The sequence below is a fragment of the Periplaneta americana genome, chromosome 12 (genome assembly GCF_040183065.1).
Source record: "Periplaneta americana isolate PAMFEO1 chromosome 12, P.americana_PAMFEO1_priV1, whole genome shotgun sequence".
Taxonomy (NCBI): Eukaryota; Metazoa; Arthropoda; class Insecta; order Blattodea; family Blattidae; genus Periplaneta; species Periplaneta americana.
In genome coordinates, this window is record NC_091128.1 from 158,600,733 (window position 1) to 158,626,243 (window position 25,511).

At 35.1% G+C, this 25,511-nt stretch overlaps 1 protein-coding gene across 3 annotated transcripts in view; it reads right to left on the reverse strand.

Moving 5' to 3' along the window:
• SPR (Sex peptide receptor) overlaps window positions 1-25,511 on the reverse strand; it is a 1,638,905-nt gene that overhangs the window by 541,643 nt on the left and 1,071,751 nt on the right. For 2 of the 3 annotated variants that reach the window (XR_011335343.1, XM_069842364.1), the window contains exon 1: window positions 11,503-12,075. The exons of the other annotated variant lie outside the window; for it this stretch is intronic. The gene's annotated coding sequence lies outside the window, so the exon portion shown is untranslated. Of the gene's footprint in view, window positions 1-11,502; window positions 12,076-25,511 lie in introns of those variants that run through there. 3 annotated transcript variants of the gene reach the window in all.

Genomic DNA, 25,511 nt, shown 5'->3' on the forward strand with positions numbered 1-25,511 from the left:
TATGAGCTACAGTCCTGGCGGAGCTTATCAGAGAGTCATGTTGCTCTAGACGGGGGGTTCCCATTTGACCTGGAAGTAAACACGTCCTCTTATAAAACGCTCGTGCATCCAGCCTGCATGTGGAATTCGAACCCGTGGCTATGTCGTCATAACCGCCTCGTACTCGTCGCCAGCAGACTGATATCTACGTGATTGTGACAGCAGTTCGATGCCATCCCAAGATTACGGCACGACAGCCTTGCTGACTGCAGGGCCAGACCTTCAATATGTCCACAACAGAGGACGAGGTAATTACAGCCCTTTGTGCCTTCTGACATTACACAGGCTGGTCTATATACACGACATTTTATTGGCTGCCTGCACCTCTTTGAAGCAACGTTAACCATTCATTCAGAAAATAGTGTGAACGTACTCTTTTTTTCATATACATTTTTGACGTTCTCATTAATTTCGCAAGTGGTGTAGTGGCTACACTGTGAACCTCCAGATAGATTTGCATATGTACTATTACAAGGGCTCTCAACTTGTCTGAGAACTCACGAGATATAGTTAGAGTAAATAAGATTATTGCGTTAATAATAATAATAATAATAATAATAATAATAATAATAATAATAATAATAATAATAAGTTAATAATAAGTTAATAATAATAATAATAATAATAATAATAATAACAGTAACAAATAACAAATATAAATGATACTCGGGAAGAAATTAAACACAGAATAAATATGGGAAATGCCTGTTATTATTCGGTTGAGAAACTTTTATCATCCAGTCTGCTGTCAAAAAATCTGAAAGTTAGAATTTATAAAACAGTTATATTACCGGTTGTTCTTTATGGTTGTGAAACTTGGACTCTCACTTTGAGAGAGGAACATAGGTTAAGGGTGTTTGAGAATAAGGTGCTTATAAAAAATATTTGGGCCTAAGAGGGATGAAGTTACAGGAGAATGGAGAAAGTTACACAACGCAGAACTGCACGCATTATATTCTTCACCTTACATAATTAGGAACATTAAATCCAGACGTTTGAGATGGACAGGGCATGTAGCATGGATGGGCGAATCCAGAAATGCATATAGAGTGTTAGTTGGGAGGCCGGAGGGAAAAAGACCTTTAGGGAGGCAGAGACGTAGATGGGAAGATAATATTAAAATGGATTTGAGGGAGGTGAGATATGATGATAGAGACTGGATTAATCTTGCTCAGGATAGAGACCAATGGCGGGCTTATGTGAGGGCGGCAATGAACCCCCGGCAATAATAATAGTAACAATAATAATAACAATAACAATAACAGTAACAATAATAACAATAACAGTAACAATAATAATAATAGTAATAATAGTACAATGATAATAACAGTAATAATAACAACAATAATAATAACAACAATTACAATGATAATAATAATAGTAACAATAATAACAATAATAATAATAATAGTAATAATAATAGTACAATGATAATAATAGTAATAATAACAACAGTAACAATGATAACAATAAGAATAATACAGTAATAATGATAATAATAATAACAATAATAGTATTAATAATAATAATGATAACAATACTAATAATAATAATTTATTTATTTAATCATAATCATAATCATTTATTACATCCACTGATCATATACATGATATGGGACATGTCATATTTACAAACTAATAATTAATTACATAATATACATAAAAGTAATAACTATAATTAAATGCAACACAAATACAAATATAAAACATGCAAAACAAGAGCATAAGGCCAATTACAGTTTAGCACAAGATAGAAAACAAAACAACGAATGATGATGAGAATGAATGATAGAAAATGGCAGTGAGATGAAGTACAATCAATATAACAGTCTACATTAATCAATGACCAAATGCAACAAAATAAATAGCACAAATAATTATTAATATTAGTACATAGTGATAATTAAAATAATGGCAATTAAGTAAAATGAATTACAAATGAATTAATGATATCATATAGATGAAAACTGGAATCATATAAGTAGTATTGTAAAGATATGCAAATGACGAGAATAGTATGATACATATCTCAACAAATGGCATAAATTAATAAAACTTAGATAAAAACTGAAAAAGTAATAATTTTATTTATTTTATTATTTATTTATTATTAATATTTATTTTATTATTAATATTTGTGTGCTGAACAACAGCCAGAGGCCAATTATAGTTCAGCACAATACACAAACAGAAGATACAAAGGTGCAAAACAAAAATATATAATATCTTAAATAACAAAAACATACATGAATAAAATTGAGTACAAACAGTAAAAACTAATAATCAAAACGAAACTAAACCTTAAAAGGATCTAAATTGTGCCCATGCAAATTGGCATATTTTATGCATCTACAGACTGGAGAAAGTGATTTTGAATTTCGGTTATAAAAAATTTTTTGAAATCTTAAACCTTTTGTAGGATTACGAAGGCTGATATTGTTCATGATAGACTCACAATCAATATCACCCTTGATAACTTAGCAAAAAAATTGATAATCAAGATTTAGACGTCTAGCATAAAGGCTACAACAGTTAAAATATTAATAATAATAATAATAATAATAATAATAATAGTAATAATAATAATAATGATTTAATTATTCACTAATATCTTGTCTATACGTATAAGGGTCATGTCGATCTCCTTTATCATGTGAATCGCGCTATGAAACAATAATGTAGTATTATTTAACATTTACTCATCTAAAATAAACACAAATGATGGCTAGAAATTTATAAATGAAGTAGAATAATTACATACGCGTTTATTTATTCAAGGTATTTCTCTAAATCTGCATTGAAATGCTGTGAGAAACGATATAATATTAATAGAGCGCGATCTATAGTGAACTAGGCGCTATGGGTCCCTGTGGTGAGAGCGCCATTTATGTTTACAGACGGAACTAGACTCGAGTTTGTACAGGCAGGTTGTAAATACAACTGAGGCACTCAATTCGGGCAGAATAAACACGTCGAGCGGAACGTCGTTAGTAACTGGATATCTTATTATAAGAAATGTGGAATTGTGGGTAATATTGATGTTCGTAATGCGATGGAAGGAAGTATGAAGTGGTTCTATGATTTATCTTGACGAAATAAGGAAAATTATTTCTCGCAAATTAGTTTAATGTACTTTGCTTAAGGTGGGTGGTAATGTTACAACTCTGCACGAATTGATTTATTATTATCGTCATTAGTTCATATCCAGATTAGTACAGAATTTGATAAGAAAAAAATGTAATATTTTAAAATTCCTTTTCAGAACGAAAAATTACATCTCTTCGGATTAAATTTCTGCACATTTAAAGAACAAAACTAAAATTATTTAAATCATTTATTATCATAATACACTTACGATTTTAAGGAACCCGGAGGTTCACTGCCGCCCTCACATAAGCCCGTCATCGGTCCCTATCCTGAGCAAGATTATTCCAGTCCCTACCATCATATCCCACCTCCATCAAATCAATTTTTATTTTATCCTCCCACCTACGTCTCGCCCTCTTCAAAGGTCTTTCCCTCCTGCCTCCCAACTAACATTCTATATGCTTTTCTGGGTTCGCCCATACATGCTACATGCCCTGCCCATCTCAAACGTCTGGATCTAATATTCCTAATTATAGGAATACAATGCGTGCAGTTCTGCGTTGTGTAACTTTCTCCATTCTCCTGTAACTTCATTCCTCTTAGCCCCAAATATTTTCCTAAGCACCTTATTCACAAACACCCTTAACCTCTGTTCCTCTCTCAAAGTGAGAGTCCAAGAGTCACAAGCATACAGAACAACCGGTAATATATTAAATAAAACTAGATGCCCATTTAATGAGAATAAATTTTTATAATTTTCACCTATTATTTAAAACACATCAACAGTTTTCTTGCAATTTTTCATGCAATTTTTTCTTACAAACCAAATACAGAATTTAAAATAAACCAATTACGCGTTATCTTGTGTATCTGTGGTCTGATCACGCGCAGTGTCTTGTATCTGGGACTTAGAATATTCCAGTAGCCCAATCTTCCTTTGGGTAACTGCACAGTCATTTGTTCTGTGCGACAGAGTTACTCTTCCGACTGGCCAAAACAAATTCAAGTTGCTTTCATCAGGAAACATTACATCACATTACCAAATTCCCCTCTGTAATAAGATACGGCCTGGGAAAGCGCAGACTCTTCCTTGTGCGTCCTTCATGGGCGTGGGTGTTTACTTCTCGGTCCGCCCCCTAATTATAAAATAACCATTCAAACTTCTTTCCGAATAACCTGTATGAGGCCGCTCGTGCCAGCCCCAACCCGCTCATATCAGGCCTCGGCCGGTATGATCCTAGGTTACGGCGAAGACACCAGACAGGTACACTAGCTATTCTCTTAAGACAGGAAAACAGGGAGGCAGGTGTCACTCCCAGATTTAGGTAGATTATTAATTCATGTCTTAATCGAGTAAGCAACCGCTATGAAATGACCTGCTCTAACTCGGACTATAAATCCATTCTATCCCTCTTACAGGTCTACGGAGTGAAGAGTCAATTGACTAGTCTCCGGATCTGACAGAAACCATCAAAAAGCCAATTGGCTAATACCGTTATGATGATTAAATAACTTGAGCTAACATATCGTCCCCAATAATTCCGTTTCGCTGATCGATGGAGTTGTAATAGAGCCAATTGGCTAGTCTACATCCATCGAATCCAGTCATTTTACCAAAGAGCCAACTGGCTAGTCTCTAAAATTGAGACATCTCATCCTGCCTAAGATTTTTCCGTGGTTTTCCTAAGGCGTTAAGACAAATGTCGGGATGAGCCCTAAAAGAAATGGGCCACGGACCTGCATTCACTTCCCCAGACATTGGTGACGGCTCAAAATTAATGATCATTCACATCGAACTCGGGCCCTAACAGAATTCAATCGTCCCCTTGTACAGATCAATGGAGTCATCAAAGAGCCAATTGGCTGGTCTCCTGATCTTAAAAAAAATCATCAAAGAACCAATTGGCTATTGCCGTTAAGATTAATCCCTATGCGTTCGATTCTTCAAACAGCCAAACTGGCTATTACCGTTTCGTGCCTAGATTCCTCCTCCTAGTTGGTACCATCGCGTCTCTCCTCCGGATCAGATCACTGTACTTCTGCCACTCCTCCTCTCCGTATGTTGTAGCTAATCAGTTACGTCCATTTTCAGCTTATCCACTGGAAATTTCTAGCGCTCCTTGACTGGGGCGGCGAAACCCGAAGTGAGACAAGTGGCCAAGAGGCTTGGAGCTCACATATTCAGTTTTTCACTGCCCCAACTCCCCCTTTGCAAGGACGTGTTTTCACGTACCTTTAAAGCTTCTCCTCCCACTTCCCCCCTCATTCATTCATTCATTCATTCATTCATTCATTCTTTCTTTCCGAATTCTTGTAAGAATGAGACTCCGGTGAGAGAAATCGTTGGAAGTACATAATTTTTTGAGCGCAATATAATAAGGTAACGTTTTTAAAAACTTGTAAAACTTAGGCCTATTAACATTAGTTATTTTTAAATTGAAAATATAGTTTCTGAGTGACTGATTTAAAATGATGGGAGGTTTGTTAATTTCCATAGAGAAAGACATCTGTTAGCTTTTACGTAAAATTCATGTAGCTAAAAATTGTGCAAAATACCTGTTGTAACATGAAAGGTTTTTGCTTAAATTTCGAATGAATAAAAACGTTACGAAAATTTCAACATCTGACTTCGGTTGCTTAGTAACCATTCCTGTATTAAACGATGAAAGACAGTTTATTTCTGTGGCCAGCTCACATCTCATCAACATTTGTTTATCACACGGTGCAAAGGACATTAATCTGAGTTTGATAGAAACAGAGAAAAAATATATATATTAATATTTATATGCGAAAATGCTGTTGTCGACATTTTGTGGATGTCTGACGATGTACATTTCCAAGACGGAAACGGTGGTAATCACTTAAAAGACGTCCTTTTCAAGAGATAAATAACAGATCATGTACAGGGACATCATTTTATTTTTACTTCAATTTTTATTGTACCTGAGTTTTTTAATGTACTTCACTCCCACCCCTTCTACTAATGAAGTTCAACCGTCTTCCACACAGATCCAAGACCGCATATACAGTCATAGTAACCTTACGGTCATTGTAAACAGTACGTTCCAAAAATATGTTCGCGTTTTCTAGTGACGAAAGCGCTTTCAATATTGAATCATTTTCGCACAGGTACTGTGGTCCATTTCCCTACGTCGTATCCCGATTTCCCCCACCACCTTTTATTTGCCAGCTAGTGGCTGGGCTGTCTTAGCTCTTTTCTGAGAACATTAATTTCTGTTAGGAATTGGACGTCTACGTAATATTATACAACTGTTTAAAATAACTTAAATAAAAGGGCCTCGTTAAGTAATTAACTGTCACGTGATTTCCTCCCTTTCTACGACCCTACGACATAACCACATGGACGGACAGTAGAAAGCATGTCTGAGTAATTTTATCTCTTCGGATCGGGCAGAAGTGAAGATTGAATTTACAGTACGTAAGGTACTTTTTTATAGAGTAGGTACAGAATTATTTCAACATGAGTTACTAGTACGAAGAACGAAACTGGTAATTGGGATTAGGTACAATAGTCTATAGTGCGATAATAAGCACATTAGAACTGAAGCCTGTATCGAAATGAACGGCCACCATTTTCTAAAATGTGTTTAAATATCAATATTATGATTATTTTTCAATTTAACTTCATTCTCTATATTGTACGCTAGTGTGCTGTAGACAGTAACCCTGAAAAACCTCAACCAGGAAATTCAACCCGACCGGGAATCGAACCCGGGCCCTCTGCGTAAGAGACCAGCATGCTGACCTCTACACCACAGAGGTGGTCCAAAAAAAAAAGACTTTATAAAACACTATTCTGAATATTAAAATAGCTAATAATTCCCTGTAAATGCACCAATCGAAAGTAAGAATCTAACGAGCTTTAACCAATCAAAGCCAACTATCAACTGCAATCTTGTCGTACCTGATGTTCAGATGTTAAATAAGTTATTTATTTTTTCCTTAACAATACAGTGGGCCGTGATATTGTGTGATGTCCGTTCAACCAAATGTAAGTATTAACTTAATTTATAATATAATCTGTTTCTGTATGTTATAAATTATTAATATATTCACGAAATAGTCTTATTCAAATACCACAAGAGTTCTCAACTTGTTGATAATTCACTAAATGAAAGTACCTAGTTCAAAATAAAATGTTATAACCTCAAATATTTGTTTAATTTTGCTGTTTCATTAATTACAATTTTTATAGCTACTGTCAAATGTTTACTAATGAATTTCGTATTACAGGAGGCTAAGTCTACCAGCCAATGAAATATTACATGAAGTCATCAATTTAGATCTCTTATTTAATAGTAATATAATTATGCTATGTCGTACCTGATGTGCATTTGTTTAAAATCCTGTCGAACCTGATGTTCAGATGTTAAATATTTATTTTTTCCTTAACAATACAGTGGGCCGGGATATTGCGTGATGGCCGTGCTACCAAATGCAAATTTTAAATATCTTAATTTATAATATAATTCTGTATGTTATAAATTATTAATTAATATATCCGCGAAATAGTCTTATTCAAATATCACAAGTGTTCTAATCTTGTCGATAATTCATTAAATGGCAGTACCTAGTTCAAAATAAAATGTTATAACCTCAAATATTTGTTTAATTTTGCTATTCCATTAATCACAATTTGTATAGCTACTGTCAAATGTTTACTCATGAATTTCGTATTACAGGAGGCCAAGTCTAACAGCCAATGAAATATTACATGAAGCCAGCAATTTAGATCTCTTATTTAATAGTTATATAATTATGCTATCTTCTTTCTATTCATTATTATTATTATTATTATTATTATTATTATTATTATTATTATTATTATTATTATTCAGGAAATATTCTTGTTTAAATATCATGCGAGTTCTCTCTTTCGATCGATACGTAACCATTACACACAGCCTTCTAATAACCCATAAGAAACATGGCCCACTATTAATTTTAACAGTTGACAAACCTATAAAAAAAAATGAAGAAGCAATTTATTCACGTTGATAACGTCCGTAAAATTAAATAATTTATATCCATCAGATTCTTCGACGTAACGGCTGGTGGTCACACATAACGGGGAATTATTCCATAATCAGTTGCTGCTGCTGTAATCAGTCAGCTTAGAGAAGAATTAAGATTTATTACGAAAAGTGTTCTTAATCTGCTACCGCTGAGGACAGAAATGAGTGATGAAGTTAGGAAGGACACGATACCACGCAAGCAATCAATCACTGAACACAAGCAAGTAACCGCGGGACAGCGGAAGCTGGTTGTCGTCAACGGACACTACTGTAGTGGTGAACAAGGGCGTCATCTTTTCGAACTCTCTGTAGTGACAGGGTGTTTATTAATTACTGTTGTCACCCATTATGTGAAAAACGAAGAGAGTTTATTGTGAGGGTAAATTTGAATATATTTGGCAACACTGCACTGCTACTGCAACAATTTTTTTGCTGATGAGAGTACATAGGTCTACTTAAATTTTCATCATTTTAAGTCAGTTGTTGTTTAGTCAACTGTCCGAAGACAGATCTTATGAGGCACCTAAGCCAAGAGATAATGAGTTAGGGTGGCTAGTTTCTTTCCCCCTCCATTGCATACATCGCCTACTAGCTACATATTACACTAATTAGAAGCCAGTTCTTTAGATCGATTTATTAAAATTTAAATGCCATCGTTCGTTGAGTCTAGATTATGCCATTAGGAAAGTCCAGGATAACATAGAGGGTTTGGCATTCAACTGGTTACATCAGCTGCTTGTCTATGCGGATGACGTGAATATGTTAGGAGAAAATCCACAAACGATTAGGGAAAACACGGGAATTTTACTTGAAGCAAGTAAAGAGATAGGTTTGGAAGTAAATCCCGAAAAGACAAAGTATATGATTATGTCTCGTGACCAGAATATTGTACGAAATGGAAACATAAAAATTGGAAATTTATCTTTTGAAGAGGTGGAAAAATTCAAATACCTGGGAGCAACAGTAACAAATATAAATTATATTCGGGAAGAAATTAAACACAGAATAAATATGGGAAATGCCTGTTATTATTCCGTTGAGAAGCTTTTATCATCCAGTCTGCTGTCGAAAAATCTGAAAGTTAGAATTTATAAAACAGTTATATTACCGGTTGTTCTGTATGGTTGTGAAACTTGGACTCTCACTTTGAGAGAGGAACATAGGTTAAGGGTGTTTGAGAATAAGGTGGTTAGAAAAAATATTTGGGGCTAAGAGGGATGAAGTTACAGGAGAATGGAGAAAGTTACACAACGCAGAACTGCACGCATTGTATTCTTCACCTGGCATAATTAGGAACATTAAATCCAGACGTTTGAGATGGGCAGGGCATGTAGCACGTATGGGCGAATCCAGAAATGCATATAGAGTGTTAGTTGGGAGCCCAGAGGGAAAAAGACCTTTGGGGAGGCCGAGACGTAGATGGGAGGATAGTATTAAAATGGATATGAGGGAGGTGGGATATGATGGTAGGGACTGGATTAATCTTGCTCAGGATAGGGACCCATGGCGGGCTTATGTGAGGGCGGCAATGAACCTTCGGGTTCCTTAAAAGCTAGTAAATAAGTAATTAAGTATTGTTGGTTGTGTTGTTCGGTGTAGTCGATAACAAGAAACAGCCTCTGTATAGATTTGAAATAGATCTACAATGTTGAGCAAATTTAAATAGAGAACGGATGATAGTGGGAAAGAAGATAGAGAAAATGTGCAGGAGTAAAGAGCAGCGAGAAAAGCATTGGGATATTGTAGGCTACAACATATTATTGAGGAATATTTAGAAATGTTAGGGCTTCCCTATACAACTCAGAATAATGTATAAATTGATTAAAATATTCTACGTACTAATCTGTAGGTTACACTAGATTAAATTGAAAGAGGAAACCTGCGCTGAGTTAGTTCCGGTGATTTTGAAAGAGAAATCGTTGAATTTTGTAAGGGATTTTTTTTGTTTCTTTTTTTTTTTTGTTTTTTTTTGTTGTTTTTCGTTTTTTTTTTTTTTTTTTTTTTTTTTTGTGGAGATGGATTTGAAAACTTAAGAATTTTATACGGATATATTTGAAGAAAAGGAAATTGTTCAGAAATGTAATAAATTACGTCTGATTTAAGAGATGTGTGGTAGTTAATGTAAGTGCAAACGTTGTGGTTTCTAGTGGAGGAAAATAATATAAAAAAACACACGATCGATGAAATTTTATTTGAAGAACACGAAACTTGTATTAATTCAATAACCAATAAAAAATAGTGAAGTACAACAAATAATGACATAAACACCAAGTTTCCTTAATGTAACTTCGTTTGTACGTCCACCAATCACGCTATCCAGTACTGACAACATTACCAAACAAAAATCACCAGAATTTGAAATCCTGCACAGATTCGTATAAGCAAGAAATAACAAAAACCTAACCTGTCACAGATTCGTATATACAAGGCATAGCGTGAATGTACGCTTTCGTAATATCAGCTAAGTTATGTTGGTATGGCTGGTAAGACAGTAGAAGGTGTTGAAGGAGTAGGAAGGGAACGAACTCATCGCTAGTTTAACCAACTGAAATATGTGGTTTCATGCAGAAATAATTTTACGCATTTTTAAATTATCAATTATAATATATAGATGTTATTAAATTTAAATTGGTCATCTTTTCTTATTCTTCATGTTTATACTTTACATCCGTATGAATTACTTTGAATAGAAAGACTGATATTAAATAATGTAGTCTACAGAAAAAGGACCAATAATGGTATATTCAACTACCCCCCCTCTACACTAGTTGTATGAAGTGTCCGTACTTCCCGTTTTTGAAAGGTGGCAATCCTGCTGTGTTATTTCTGTCATTTCAAAATATATTTTAATGCTTGCAATTTAAAACAAAATTATACAAGTCTAATCCTTTATTAAAATATTTGATAAATTTCAACATGGCGGTAAATAAAACTTATGGCCGCTAGGAGTGTTTTCATAAAGTACTATTTTCCCTGGACCCAATCAATAATACAACGCCAAAACTACCATAATCATTACTTATGGTTTTAGCGAAGATTGTCAAATACTTATACAAATACAAAATTAATTATGTGTACATTAATTTTCTGATACTTTCCTATTTATGGCGTATAGCTAAATATAATTTATATTCAATTTTCTGTAAAATCTGTAATTTGTTATAGCTTATAAATAAAAAAAAAATGAAAGAATGCTAAATATATTTTGAAATCACGTTACTAAATTCTACAATACCTTAAAATATATCCTTTATCAATATGAAGAAAACAGTTTTGTATATTTTAATTAAATCTATCAACTCAAATAAGACAACAATGCTTCACAAACTGAATAACCTTACCTTTTCTCATGCGCTAGGCGACTGTCTATTACATGTCTTCACGAATATTCACTACAAAACATTAATTTCTTAGTTCTTTTTTCACATCTCATAAAAATATAACACTACTGCCATGTTAATACAACATTAAAACGTTACAGACTATTAGATATTAACGTACGCAAACCGTTTATCTGTATAACAATGTCACTAATACGAGAGCCATTTCATAGCCCGCGAAATCACACGACACGAAAACAAATGAAAGGCATAGACAGACGACTGTCACATCGCAATACAGGCTTCACATATGAAAACTAGTCTGTACTTCTTTTCTACGCTTAATTCCTCTGAACATAACGGTACTAATATAACCTATCAAACAACAGATCATTCCCCATCTCTTCTTCGCTATAACCGGTTTGACAGACGTTGTTCTTTAATGACAGTACAAAACAAATGACACGCATTTAGTTTTCACCAAATAAAACAAAACAGCAACCATTTTAAACGTATCACGAAGGCAGACAGAGATGAAAAGAGTCAGAGAAGGCGATGATTGTTTCGCTCGTCACTTGTTTCGATCCGGTGCTCACGCAGGGGACGGGCGTACTGACCTGTTCTCTCTGGATTCACAAGTACATGTGGTGTCCGCTGGGAGTCGGGCTTTTCAGCCAATGGCGAGCCGAAAAGCGACGCAGTAGCAGCTGTGGGGAAGCTAGGTCTCGGGGAACGTTTTGACATTCTGCAATCTTCACCGATATATTTGATTCATCGACCGATAAACTTTGCAGGCTAGCACATTCTGACGTCCCTTAAGGCCACAAGGACAATTTTTCCAGTACGTTTGATGTTTAACCTTACAGTAAGCTATTCTCCCGTGGGTTTTCGGTGCGCAGCGCAAAATATTTTCTGTCGGAAAGGTGGTACAATATTTAGTTTTTTTTTAATCTTATGATTCCCGGAATTCGCAACAATTTCTTTTTCACTATATACAAATGGTATTTAGGAATTGTATTTCGATTTCGAGATTAAAATTTCAATTTGCCTGTAGTAATCTCAGATCTCGAGTGACATTTATTAGGACTATTTCGCGAATAAAATAAAAATGTAAATAATATATCCCTAAACTTCGACCACAAAATGTTAATAATTATTTATGAATACTTAATCTGTTCAGCAAGAAACTAGTTCGATTAATTAAAATGTTTTTAGTGAAACTTACAGCAGAGTCCGTATTAGTCAGTTTCTATCTGATCTTTTCCAATTCACTGCGGGCTAAAGTAAGGAGATGCACTATCACCTTTACTTTTTAATTTCGCTCTAGAATATGCCATTAGGAAAGTTCAGGATAACAGACAGGGTTTGGAATTGAACGGGTTACATCAGCTGCTTGTTTATGCGGATGACGTGAATATGTTAGGAGAATATAAACAAATTATTAGGGAAAACGCGGAAATTCTACTTGAAGCAAGTAAAGGGATACGTTTGGAAGTAAATCCCGAAAAGACAAAGTATATGATTATGTCTCGTGAACAGAATATTGTACGAAATGGAAATATAAAAGTTGGAGATTTATCCTTAGAAGGGGTGGAAAAAATCAAATATCTTGAAGCAACAGTAACAAACATAAATTACACTTGGGAGGAAATTAAACGCAGAATAAATATGGGAAATGCCTGTTATTATTGGGTTGAGAAGCTTTTGTCATCTAGTCTGCTGTCAAAAAAACCTGAAAGTTAGAATTTATAAAACAGTTATATTACCGGTTGTTCTGTATGGCTGTGAAACTTGGACTCTCACTTTGAGAGAGGAACAGAGATTGAGGCTTTCTGAGAATAAGATTCTTAGAAAAATATTTGGGGCTAGGAGGGGTGAAGTTACAGGCAAAAAATGGAGAAAGTTACACAATACAGAGCTGCACGCATTGTATCCTTCACCTGACATAATTAGGAACATTAAATCAGACGTTTGAGATGGGCAGGCCATGTAGCACGTATGGGCAAATCCAGAAATGCATATGGAGAGTTTTAAGTTGGGTGGCCAGAGGGGAAAAGACCTTTGGGGAGGCCGAGACGTAGATGGGGAGATAATATTAAAATGGATTTGAGGGAGGTGGGATATGATGGTAGAGACTGGATTAATCTTGCTCAGGATAGGGACCAATGGCGGGCTTATGTGAGGGCGGCAATGAACCTCCGGGTTCCTTAAAAGCCAGTAACGTCTTTTTTACTCCGGCCTCCCAACTAACACTCTATATATGCATTTCTGTATTCTCCCATACGTGCTACATGCCCTACCCATCTCAAACATCTGGATTTAATGTTCCTAATTATGTCAGGTGAAGAATACAATGCGTGCAGTTCTGTGTTGTGTAACTTCCTCCATTCTCCTGTAACTTCATCCCTCTTAGCCCCAAATATTTTCCTAAGCATCTTATTCTCAAACACTCTTAACCTATGTTCCTCTCTCAAAGTGAGAGTCAAGTTTCACAACCATACAGAACAACCGGTAATATAACTGTTTTATAAATTCTAACTTTCAGATTTTTTGACAGCAGACTGGATGATAAAGGCTTCTCAACCGAATAATAGCAGGCATTTCCCATATTTATTCTGCGTTTAATTTCCTCCCGAGTATCATTTATATTTGTCACTGTTGCTCCCAGGTATTTGAATTTTTCCACCTCTTCAAAGGATAAATTTTCAATTTTTATATTTCCATTTCGTACAATATTCTGGTCACGAGTCATAATCATATACTTTGTCTTTTCGGGATTTACTTCCAAACCTATCTCTTTACTTGTTTCCAGTAAAATTCCCCTGCCCATTACAAGGCTTATTTGAAGGATCCGTAACAAGCTGTTTTTTACGGTGATGGGTTGTTAGCCCTTCGCCCAACCCCCAAGCTGGAGGACCACCCCTCATCGGCTGTCCACGACTGCTTATTCAATATATTCGCAGCTACCCTCCATATCTGGAGGCCGTCTCCTCGATCCGCAACCTGAGGACGCGCCATGCAGTGGTGATAGGGACCCACAATACATTAACGATTACTGCAATAAAAAATTGAATGTTATTCAATAATGCCAATTGAGAAAAGCGAAATACAGGTTTAAAAATATTAATTACATGTACTTGCGCTTTTCTCTCGTTATTATAATAGAAATACGTTTTCATTATCTGCTTAAATCGTAATTTAATTTAAACATTTTATAGTATAATTACAAATAACCTGATTAATACATTAATTAAATGAACAATTGTTATGAAGGAGTGTCGTTTTGTTTAGATACAATGGACATGGAATTAGAAGATGGAGATGTAGATGTGGAAGTAGGATTTCGCACTTTATTTAGTACAATGGATTCATGCTCATCGATTTACGTGGAAACAGTTGGCGACACTGACTAAAAAAAAAGAACAATCATGCGATACATTGGTAGTGATAAATCGAGCTTCAAAAATTATCGAGATGTATGGCCTGTGATTGGTTGGAATTCAAAATTTCATTACACTTCATTGGCCGAAAATGAAATGACGTCATATAAACGAAATAGTCTACAAAAGTCGAGTGGGATTTAATTGACCTTTTACACGAATAGAAGAAAGTATATAAAGGTTAGAAGAAATAAAGTACTCTAATACAATAAAATATTAATTGACTTACTGAAATTCTATTTCTATTTCTATTTGAACGGGGTAGCCATTTTCAGTTGACTGTCTATGCTGTAAACAAATGACGATCGCAAAGCATGTTTTATAGTACCGTAAATAATTTACAGTTTGAAATGTTGGCAAACAAAGAAACAAATGATAGTGAGGTGATAAAAACAGAAGAAAGTATATAGAGATTAGAAGAAATAAGGTATTCTAATACAATAAAATAGATATTAATTGACTTACTAAAATCCTATTTCACTAATATTACCTTGACCAAAATGTTTGAACGGAGCCGCCATTTTCAATCGACTATCTATGCGGGAAAGAAATTACGATCGCGAAGCATGATTTATAGTACCGTAAAGAACTTGCAGTTTGAAATGTTGGCAAACAATGAAACAAATGCTAGGGTAGTGATAAAAACAAATGCTAGGGAAGTGATAAAATTAAACAAATGCTAGGGAAGCGATAAAAATTGTGCGATAAGCAGCCATGTTTGGTTGAAAGACGTGATTTTGTACCGTTTTATTGGTCAAAAGTAGTATGACGTAGTAAAAGTGTAACAGTCATGATAAATACAGTGCCCTCTTAAATTGACTGGGCGTATTGGGAATTAAATCAATGACTTTCCCAAAACACGCTATGAAATGTTTCATAAAAAACAATTTTTATCTCGAAAAGGAATCAAAAGCAAGCTACATTGTATTCAACTTTTTTCGTTTGGAATATCTCAAAGAATAGCCCCCTGAAATTAATAATGACATTATTTAGGGTACAACCTGTATACTGCTGAGGCAGGAATAATACGTAGTATATTTCATTTTAAAATGTTATTTTAATTTTGAAACTATTTTCTGGTTACTCACAAGTTCGTTTCTTTCATGTTTTATGAAAATAACCCCTAACTTCACTTAGCTATTGTATTTTGAATCTCTAAGACACCTCTTATACAAAGAGGGCGTTGTACAAGTTAAATGCTTCAAGACCCTCCATACTCCACTTCACTACAGCTCTTGTCTTGTGCAAAGAGGAAGCAGCTTTTTGTAGCACAAAGTTCTAAGAATTTTATCATCTGAAGTACTTTTTCCTTCTGTGAAAGAAAGAGCGCGCCGATTTCAAGCAATAATGTATGAAGATGCCCAATTACTAACAATAAAACAGACGATTTACTATAGTTGGTATTTACGATAGCTATAAAAAGGTTAGTCCCGCGTCGTGGTCTACGGCATCCTGCCTAGGACTCGCGTTACGGAGCGCGCTGGTTCGAGTCCTAACAGGGAATAAATTTTCTCATAAAATTTCGGCCAGTGTATGGGACCGGTGTCCACCCAGCATCGTGATAGACTTAGAGAACTACGATAGGTAGGGAAATCCGATTACGAAAACCAGCTATAACGGCTGGAGAGATCATCTTCCGTTATGGTTGGATGATCGTTCACCTCTTCTTTGGCATGTAGGCGTTAGAATAGAAACCAACTAGTCGAACTGGACCTTAAAGGGATGTAGCGCCACGGATTATCATTATTATTATTATTATTATTATTATTATTATTATTACCTATAAATGACACTCGGGAGGAAATTAAACAAAGAATAAATATGGGAAATGGCTGTTATTATTCGGTTGAGAAGCTTTTATCATCCAGTCTGCTGTCAAAAAAATCTGACAGTTAGATTTTATAAAACAGTTATATTACCGGTTGTTATTTATGGTTGTGAAACTTGGACTCTCACTTTGAGAGAGGAACATAGTTAAGGGTGTTTGAGAACAAGGTGTTTAGGAAAATATTTTGGGCTAAGAGGGATGAAGTTACAGGAGAATGGAGAAAGTTACACAACGCAGAACTGCACGCATTGTATTCTTCACCTGACATAATTAGGAACATTAAATCCAGACGTTTGAGATGGACAGGGTATGTAGCACGTATGGGCGAATCCAGAAATGCATATAGAGTGTTAGTTGGGAGGCCGGAGGGAAGAAGACCTTTGGGAAGGCCGAGACGTAGATGGGAAGATAATATTAAAACGGATTTGAGGGAGGTAGGATATGATGGTAGAGAATGGATTAATCTTGCTCAGGATAGGGACCGATGGCGAGCTTATGTGAGGGCGGCAATGAACCTCCGGGTTCCTTAAAGGCCAGTAATTAAGTAAGTAAGTAAGTAACTATTATTATTATTATTATTATTATTATTATTATTACTATTATATAAAAAGCCCGCATTTCAAAGTGATCTCAAGTGCGCTCCCTTAGTATATTATATTTTAAGTTTATTGGATGATAGGCCTCTAGGTGAACAAAATCCATAATTTTTATTTTAGGCTTTTAAATTCAGTATTTTGTGTACATAAAAATATCCCGGTACATAAGTTCAGAGTTTTGCAAGAAGTTTCAGGTCATCAAATGCTGTTTTATGTATATAGCGGTGAAGATAAATTTTATATTAACTTTCTGGTACATAAATATAAGAATAAGGTCTCATTGATAAAATGCAAATATATACTGTATTCAGATACGAATTCAAAGTGTTCTGCTCAAGGGTGGGTCTTTCACTGCAAACCCAGCACTCTACACTTCTTTCTATTTTCTGCCTTCCTCTTTGTCTCCTCATATAATCCACATATCTTAATGTCGTCTATCATCTGATATCTTCTTCTGCCCCGAACTCTTCTCCCGTTCACCATTCCTTCCAGTGCATCCTTCAGTAGGCAGTTTCCTCTCAACCAGTGACTCAACCAATTCCTTTTTCTCTTCCTGATCAGTTTCAGCATCATTCTTTCTTCACCCACTCTTTCCAACACAGCTTCATTTCTTATTCTGTCTGTCCATTTCACACGCTCCATTCTTCTCCATATCCACATTTCAAATGCTTCTAGTCGCTTCTCTTCACTTCGTCGTAATGTCCATGTTTCTACCCCCATAGAATGCTTCACTCCACACAAAGCACTTCACTAGTCTCTTCCTTAGTTCTTTTTCCAGAAGATGCTCCTTTTTCTATTAAAAGCTTCCTTTGCCATTGCTATCCTCCTTTTGACTTTCTGGCAGCAGCTCATGTTACTGCTTATAGTACACCCCAAGTATTTGAAGCTGTCCACTTGCTCTACTGACTCATGTAGTATTCGTATGTTTACCTTCTTTATTTTTCTTCCTATGACCATGGTCTTCATCTTATTTGCATTTATCTTCATCCCATACTGCTCACAGCTGTCATTTAGCTCCAGTAGCGTATCCTTTAGTATCATCTCCTCTTCTGCTAAAAACGCCATATCATCAGCAAATCTTACGCACTTTATTTTTTTAATTGGGTTATTTTACGACGCTGTATCAACATCTAGGTTATTTAGCGTCTGAATGATATGAAGGTGATAATGCCGGTGAAATGAGTCCGGGGTCCAGCACCGAAAGTTAACCAGCATTTGCTCGTATTGGGTTGAGGTAAAACCCCGGAAAAAAACCTCAACCAGGTAACTTGCCCCGACCGGGATTCGAACTCGGGCCACCTGGTTTCACGGCCAGACGCGCTGACCGTTACTCCACAGGTGTGGACCACTTTATTCTTCTTCCTCCTACTATCACCCCTTCCGCGTTGTGAAAAGTGTTCTTTACTAAATCTTCCAAATAGACGTTCAACAGGGTAGATGATAAATGCCATCCTTGTCGTATTCCTCTCCCTATTTCACTTCCTTCTGACATTTCTTCTCCTATCGTTACTTTCACTTGTTGTTTCATATGAAGGTTACTGAATAATCTCCTCTCTTTCCAATCCACACCTATTTTGTTTAGGATTCTCATCAGTTTATTCCAATCTACTCTGTCAAACGCCTTTTCTAAGTCAACAAATACTACATACACTTCTTTACTATTCTCTAGGTATCGTTCGCCGATTGTTCGTAGCGGTCCAATTGCATCTCTTGTACCTTTTTCCTGAAACCAAAGTGCTCTCTTTCGAACTCCTTCCCGTCATAAAATTTATTATGTTATTTCATTTTCATTCTTCACATATGGCCTAGACATTATTTTTGACGTAGAAAACATCGTAGAAAACATCTCTCCCCACACCGGAATGGGAAGCCGTTCCGGGATGAGAAAGAAAACAACATAAATATTCCCAAAGTTTTCTAAAAACGAAACCCCTATTGTTTGCCCAACACAGTACCGTTTATGTTTCTTTTACTGCCTCAAATATTACAGTATTCAAAACATTTTAAAGTTTGGAGTGGCGATTAAATGATCTTACACAATCGGGATTCGACTCCGGTGACAAGGCCGAGAACTGCGTATCCCAGAATATCAACTGGAGACAGACAAGTAACAACGCCAGTCTCGAAAGCTTTACTTCGACTTCCGCGAAGTTTTAAAACAGCGGTCAGCGAATTTTAATGGGCAGTAAGATCTATGTCTTCTCGGAGGCAATCCTGATATTCCTGTCCGCCAGACTTGAACCAAGCATTTCCCAGTAATAATGAGAGACTTGTCTTGAAAGTTGCACAATTATCATGAACTGCATTAGAAACAAGCCCATCAATGAGTTATAGATGTTAGGATAAAGACAGCTGTTGTAAAAGAGAGAGAGCGAGAGAGAATGATCTATCGATAGACGACATCCACTTACAGCCAGTAATGTGCAATCTTCAGCTTTGATCTTAAATAGCTTTCCAATCCAGAACCACAAACCCATAGCAGAACAAAGGAAGAATTTCCCGTCCAAATAATCAATTGCAAAATATAAACCAAGATGAGAATGCATGGTCAACAAAAAGTTTTTTTAATTTGACTCGTAGAAACTAAATATGAACAAAATCTGTCCAATAGTTTAGTAGAAATCGCTGTACACAGACAGACTAGTACTAAAATTATTATATTTCATGTACATCATTCCCTGATAAATTGACTCGTAGATACTGAATATGAACAAAACCCGTCCAATTGTTTAGTAGAAATCGCTGTACACAGACAGACTAGTACTAAAATTATTATATTTCATGTACATCATTCCCTGATAAATTGACTCGTAGATACTGAATATGAACAAAACCCGTCCAATTGTTTAGTAGAAATCGCTGTACACAGACAGACTAGTACTAAAATTATTATATTTCATGTACATCATTCCCTGATAAATTGACTCGTAGATACTGAATATGAACAAAACCCGTCCAATTGTTTAGTAGAAATCGCTGTACACAGACAGACTAGTACTAAAATTATTATATTTCATGTACATCATTCCCTGATAAATTGATTCGTAGATACTGAATATGAACAAATTCCGACAAATATTTTAGGGGAAATCCTTATACAGACAAAAAGACGGCATGCCAAAATTCAATTTTTTTGGATTAGAGATATTCGAAACTCTATTTTTCGTAATGATCTCAAAACCAATATTTTCTCTCCATCTTAATGCTTTGTCTTTACATTAGATGTAATTTTATTACATTACACTAAGAAGTAACCTTGGAAACCACGGTAGATTACGCAACTCGGATAAAATTAATTACGATTCAATTTGGTTATCACTTCTGAATTGAACAATATTTAATGAACGTGGTCAGACAGGTTTCGAACCCTTGCGCATGTACTACACTCGCCCGTATTATGCTAGGAACAACCTAACAGTTGACTGTGTTGGAGCGAAAAAAAATAAAAAACTAACCATTCAATACAAAAAGTCAAAGAGCGTCCGTTCAAATAATCTGGGCTTTCAAACGTGTTTGTTTATCGTTGGTGTGGCAACAAAAAAACAATTGCCGGCTCCTTCTGATCTCAGAGTTACAACTCGTTCCGAAAACATAATTTTTATTATCCTTTGCAGAAACAGTTATACAATATATTCATACGATAATTTGGGAACTTAATTATGATAATTTACATATCGTTTGTTTTTCTATGTGTAGAACAATAGTAATATGCGTTACAAGAGCGGTATGTTGAAGCTTTCATGTTCGAGGAAAAGTATGAAAGAGCGAAACGTAGTTGAGCTTTTTTAATTTCCGAGAATTGAAAGAAAACATACCGCTCGTGTATCGTACATTATTTTGTGCAAAGATCGATTACATACCTGAAAGACGAATTTCTAATTAGTTGCAATGGGAATCTCCATGTTGGTTTCTGTTTAATGACGCCAACTTCGGAACACCAAAATATCTTTCTTCAACATTGTTGCTGTAAAATGTTTTCTGTGTTTACTATACTCCAGCAGGCCGTGATATACGTCTGTCTTTTTTTCCCCCCCCCCAGTCTATAAATGCGAACTTAAAACAAACGGTAAGGTTATGTAATGATTTATTTTTCATTTTAATATTTTAACAATATTATTTATATAACATATTGCAGTAATAACATCCGCATCTGGAATCTCGTTAATTTTTTCACGGCTTCCTTAATTTTACTTGTATCAGGAATGCAATAAGTTTCGTGGGGTAGTAGACTTTACTTAATTTTTGCAAAGATTTAAAAACAATAATTAACATTGCAATTTAGGTGAAATTGCAGTGGTAAGTTTCCAATTTATAATTATTACTATGTTAAACGTCTCTAAAAATAATATGTTAAAAGCCTAAATCAGTAAAGTGAATGTCGCGCTTAAGCGGTAAGAAGAGGGAAATTGTTATGTGTGTTACGTTGGGAATACTGAATGTGGTATTTCACACTTACCGCGTATTGGTTCTGTGCGGAAAACAAGCAAATTCGCACGATCTCGCACAAAATAATTTAACATAAGAAACCTATATATAAAAAGAATGAAGAAATAACTTATTCCGTGGGCCATGTTTAGGTATTAGCAGGCTCTGACAATTTATAAAAGAAGAGAACACATATTTTGTGCGAGATCGTGCGTATTTGCTTTGTTTCCGCACAAAACCAATACGCGGTAAGTCTAAAATTCCACATTCAGTATTCCCAACCTAACACACATAACAATTTCCCTCTTCTTACCGCTTAAGCGCCATATTGATTTTACTGCTTTAGGCTTTTAACATATTATTTTTTGAGACGTTCAATACAGTAATAATTATAAATAGGAAAGTTACCACTGCAATTTCACCTAAATTACACTGTTAATTATTGTTTTTAAATATTTGCAAAAATTAAGTAATCTCTACAACTCCACTAAAGTTACTGCATTCGTGATGCAAGTAACATTAAGGAAGCCGTGAAAAAATCAACAAGATTGCAGATGCCGATGTTATTACTGTAATATGTTATATAAATGAAATTGTTAAAATATTAAAATGAAAAATAAATCATTACATAACCTTACCGTTTGTTTTAAGTTCGCATTTATAGACTGGGGGGGAAAAAAAACAGGCGTATATCACGGCCTGCTGGAGTATAGTAAAGAAAGAAAACATTTTAAAGCAACAATATTGAAGATAGATATTTTTGTTTTCCGAAATTGCCGTCATTGAACAGAAACTCGCTTTTTCAAACTTTTCCTCGAGCATGAAAACTTCAACATACCGCTCTTGTAACGCATATTACTATTATGGTTGCTAAGTGAAAGCGTGATGTTTTCTTGTTTTACAAATTGTCAAAGCCTGGTAATTTATAAACATGACCTCACTGATTAAGTTATTTCTCCACTACTTTTTAAGTGGGTTTCTTATGGCAAAGTTAAATCCCTGTCGCCTACTGTATACACAGAAAAACTCAGTTACAGTATATGTATGTAAGATCATATCAGTGGCGTAGCATGAAATTTTGAGCAGGGGAAGCTAACTCAAGTTGTCTTTCATGCAATATGAGGAAACGTATTACAAAAATACAGTCTTAAAATAAATAGTAGTCAATGTCAAGTCAGCAGTCGAAGATTGGTTGGAACATCGTAAGTAACACCAATAAGGCATGACCTCAAATGATACGTAGTAAAATATGATTTCACGGTTTACACATATCTCTTAACAAATAGACACGTATACGTATAACATTAGCTCACTCCCTGTCATACTTAGAGAAAAATCACAATATTAGTATCATTACGTAAGTATGCGTCTGTCTTTTGGTTGTGTCCTTCATTGACAGCAAGGGAGTCGGTCATTTGTTTTTTAAATCACACTTTTGTTCGTAAGTCAGTCTTGATAATACAATTGTCCTAAAAAATTCAAGTAAATTAGTGTCAGGAACTGTTATTTCGCTCATTATTTATTATATCAGCCACAATGCACACTAACACTTCAACTGAACACAACTGACGAAAAGGGATAACTTAGAAACTACTTATTTTCAATGTTAAAGCTAGCTTCTTGAGAGCCTTGCGACTAGGGTAGTTTAGTTAGAAAGGGATGGAAAATCTGCGGGGTGGATTACACACAAGAAACCGGTCAGCTTGGAAGCTGGTGTGTGCAGGCTTCTTGTTTATTGCTGCATCACAAATCATCCTGAGCTGCCGCATCACAATATTTAACGCGTAAATATAAATTCTATTAAAACTGATAAATAATTTTGTCCATAAACTGCAGTTTTAGTATGAAATTATTATTAACTGGGGAAGCTAAGCTTTTTAGCTTACATTGACGCTACGCCACTGGATCATATTACACCGTATTCACTTGTTGAATAGCAACTATGCATTATCCACTAGCAAAAGACATAAAGCGTACAGTTGACACGACACAGGAGGACTGACCTGAAGGTCACGTGTTCGTAACTCCGGCGCGCGGTTCTAATTAGATCGTAAAGAAGCTCAAACACGTCCAGACCTCATTTGAGCCGCTACTAGAATGTCTGGGGATAAAAAACTTGACACGTAGTACCAACCTTTTCTTCAGAAAATTCTTCTACTACTATCGTGAAAGCCAATCTTAAGAAATCATGTGATGACGCAGAATATCTGCATGGAAATATCATATGTACTTCGGTACATCAAAATATATATTAAGAAATAAGTAAAGTAACCATGACAACACATTCCTTAAAATGATTCTAGTATCCGTGACAACATTCTTTACCATCTTACAAATTAAATAAACTTGTATGGTACCTTAAATAGTTATTTATGGTACTTGTGAGGTAAGTGCATCTTTATTGCACGAGTGGAAAGATCACGCTCACAAGTACCATGCGTAATTTTATCCATGACCATAACGAAAAATTATATTTTATAAAAGAAAATATGTTGAAAATAAATCCTCATATAATCACATATCATGACATGGATTTTAGAATCGATACGAGTACTAGGTAGGTTATGATGTAGGAGGCCATGATTAGTGATGAATGGTATCTAAGGCGTTGGATAAATAACAAATTAGGGTATAATACTAATTATATAATTTTAATAGATATTTTTTTTTCATTTTAAACGTGTGTTTTCGTCTTTTTTAAGTTTCAGGGATTATTTAGAAGTGTTCACGGGAAAAATGTGATTAAAATAATTTCTCCTTTTACTTCTGTAAACTTAAGAGCAATATTAAAACGTAATTTTCCATCGTGTCTGTTTAGCTCAGTTGGCTAACGCGTGTTTTTTTTTTTTAATCCTATGAACCCAACTTCGCAGGTTCAAGTCTCCTCGCATCCGAAAAAGTAAATTATTATGAAATTAAAAAAAAAATACATATTAGATATGGCTACAACACACAAATTACGACGTAGTAGATAGAGAAAAGAGAAGGAGATTGAGTGTATGTATATTTAAGAAATGGTAATAAAGAAGTAGAGGTAGTGACATCTAGTAACTACTATATTAACTTTTTGAGTAATAGTTCAATGGAAAAGTATATGTGCGTGTCCGGTTACTAGGAAAATACTAATGAACTGTGAGATAAAGTTCAAACTGTGAGGTAAAGTTTTTATCTCACTAGTGAAATAAAGTAATGTTGAATAAAAACCTACTTTACAAACGCAAAAGTATTTAGTAAAGGCATGCTTTTCGTTATGGTCATGGATAAATTATATTTTTGTATTCTCTGAATTTCGCTTCTATTGTACTCACGGCTAAATGAGAAATAAATGGCCGATTTGAATGAATTTCGTTAAAAAATGTGCATGCCTCTTGTTGTGCAAGTCTTTTGTCACCAAATCCTATCTCAATTCTCTCATTTTCTGTTAAGCAGATCTTGTTTTAAGTTGGTTTCAACACTGCAGAACCTTCCATAACACAGGGACTAACAAAATTTGTCAAGAATAAAACTGTTACCATAGTAACCATAATATTGGTGCTCCTGTATAAAACAAATGAAATACTACATAAAAAATATGCTCTTTCAGATAGGCCTAATATTAAACAAACTATAGAATGTAATTTAAAACTGTTCATTCATAGTTTTCTGCCCAAGGACAGGTCTTTCACTGCAAACCCAGTATTCTCCAGTCTTTCCTACTTTCTGCCTTTCTCTTAGTATCTGCATATGATCCACATATCTTAA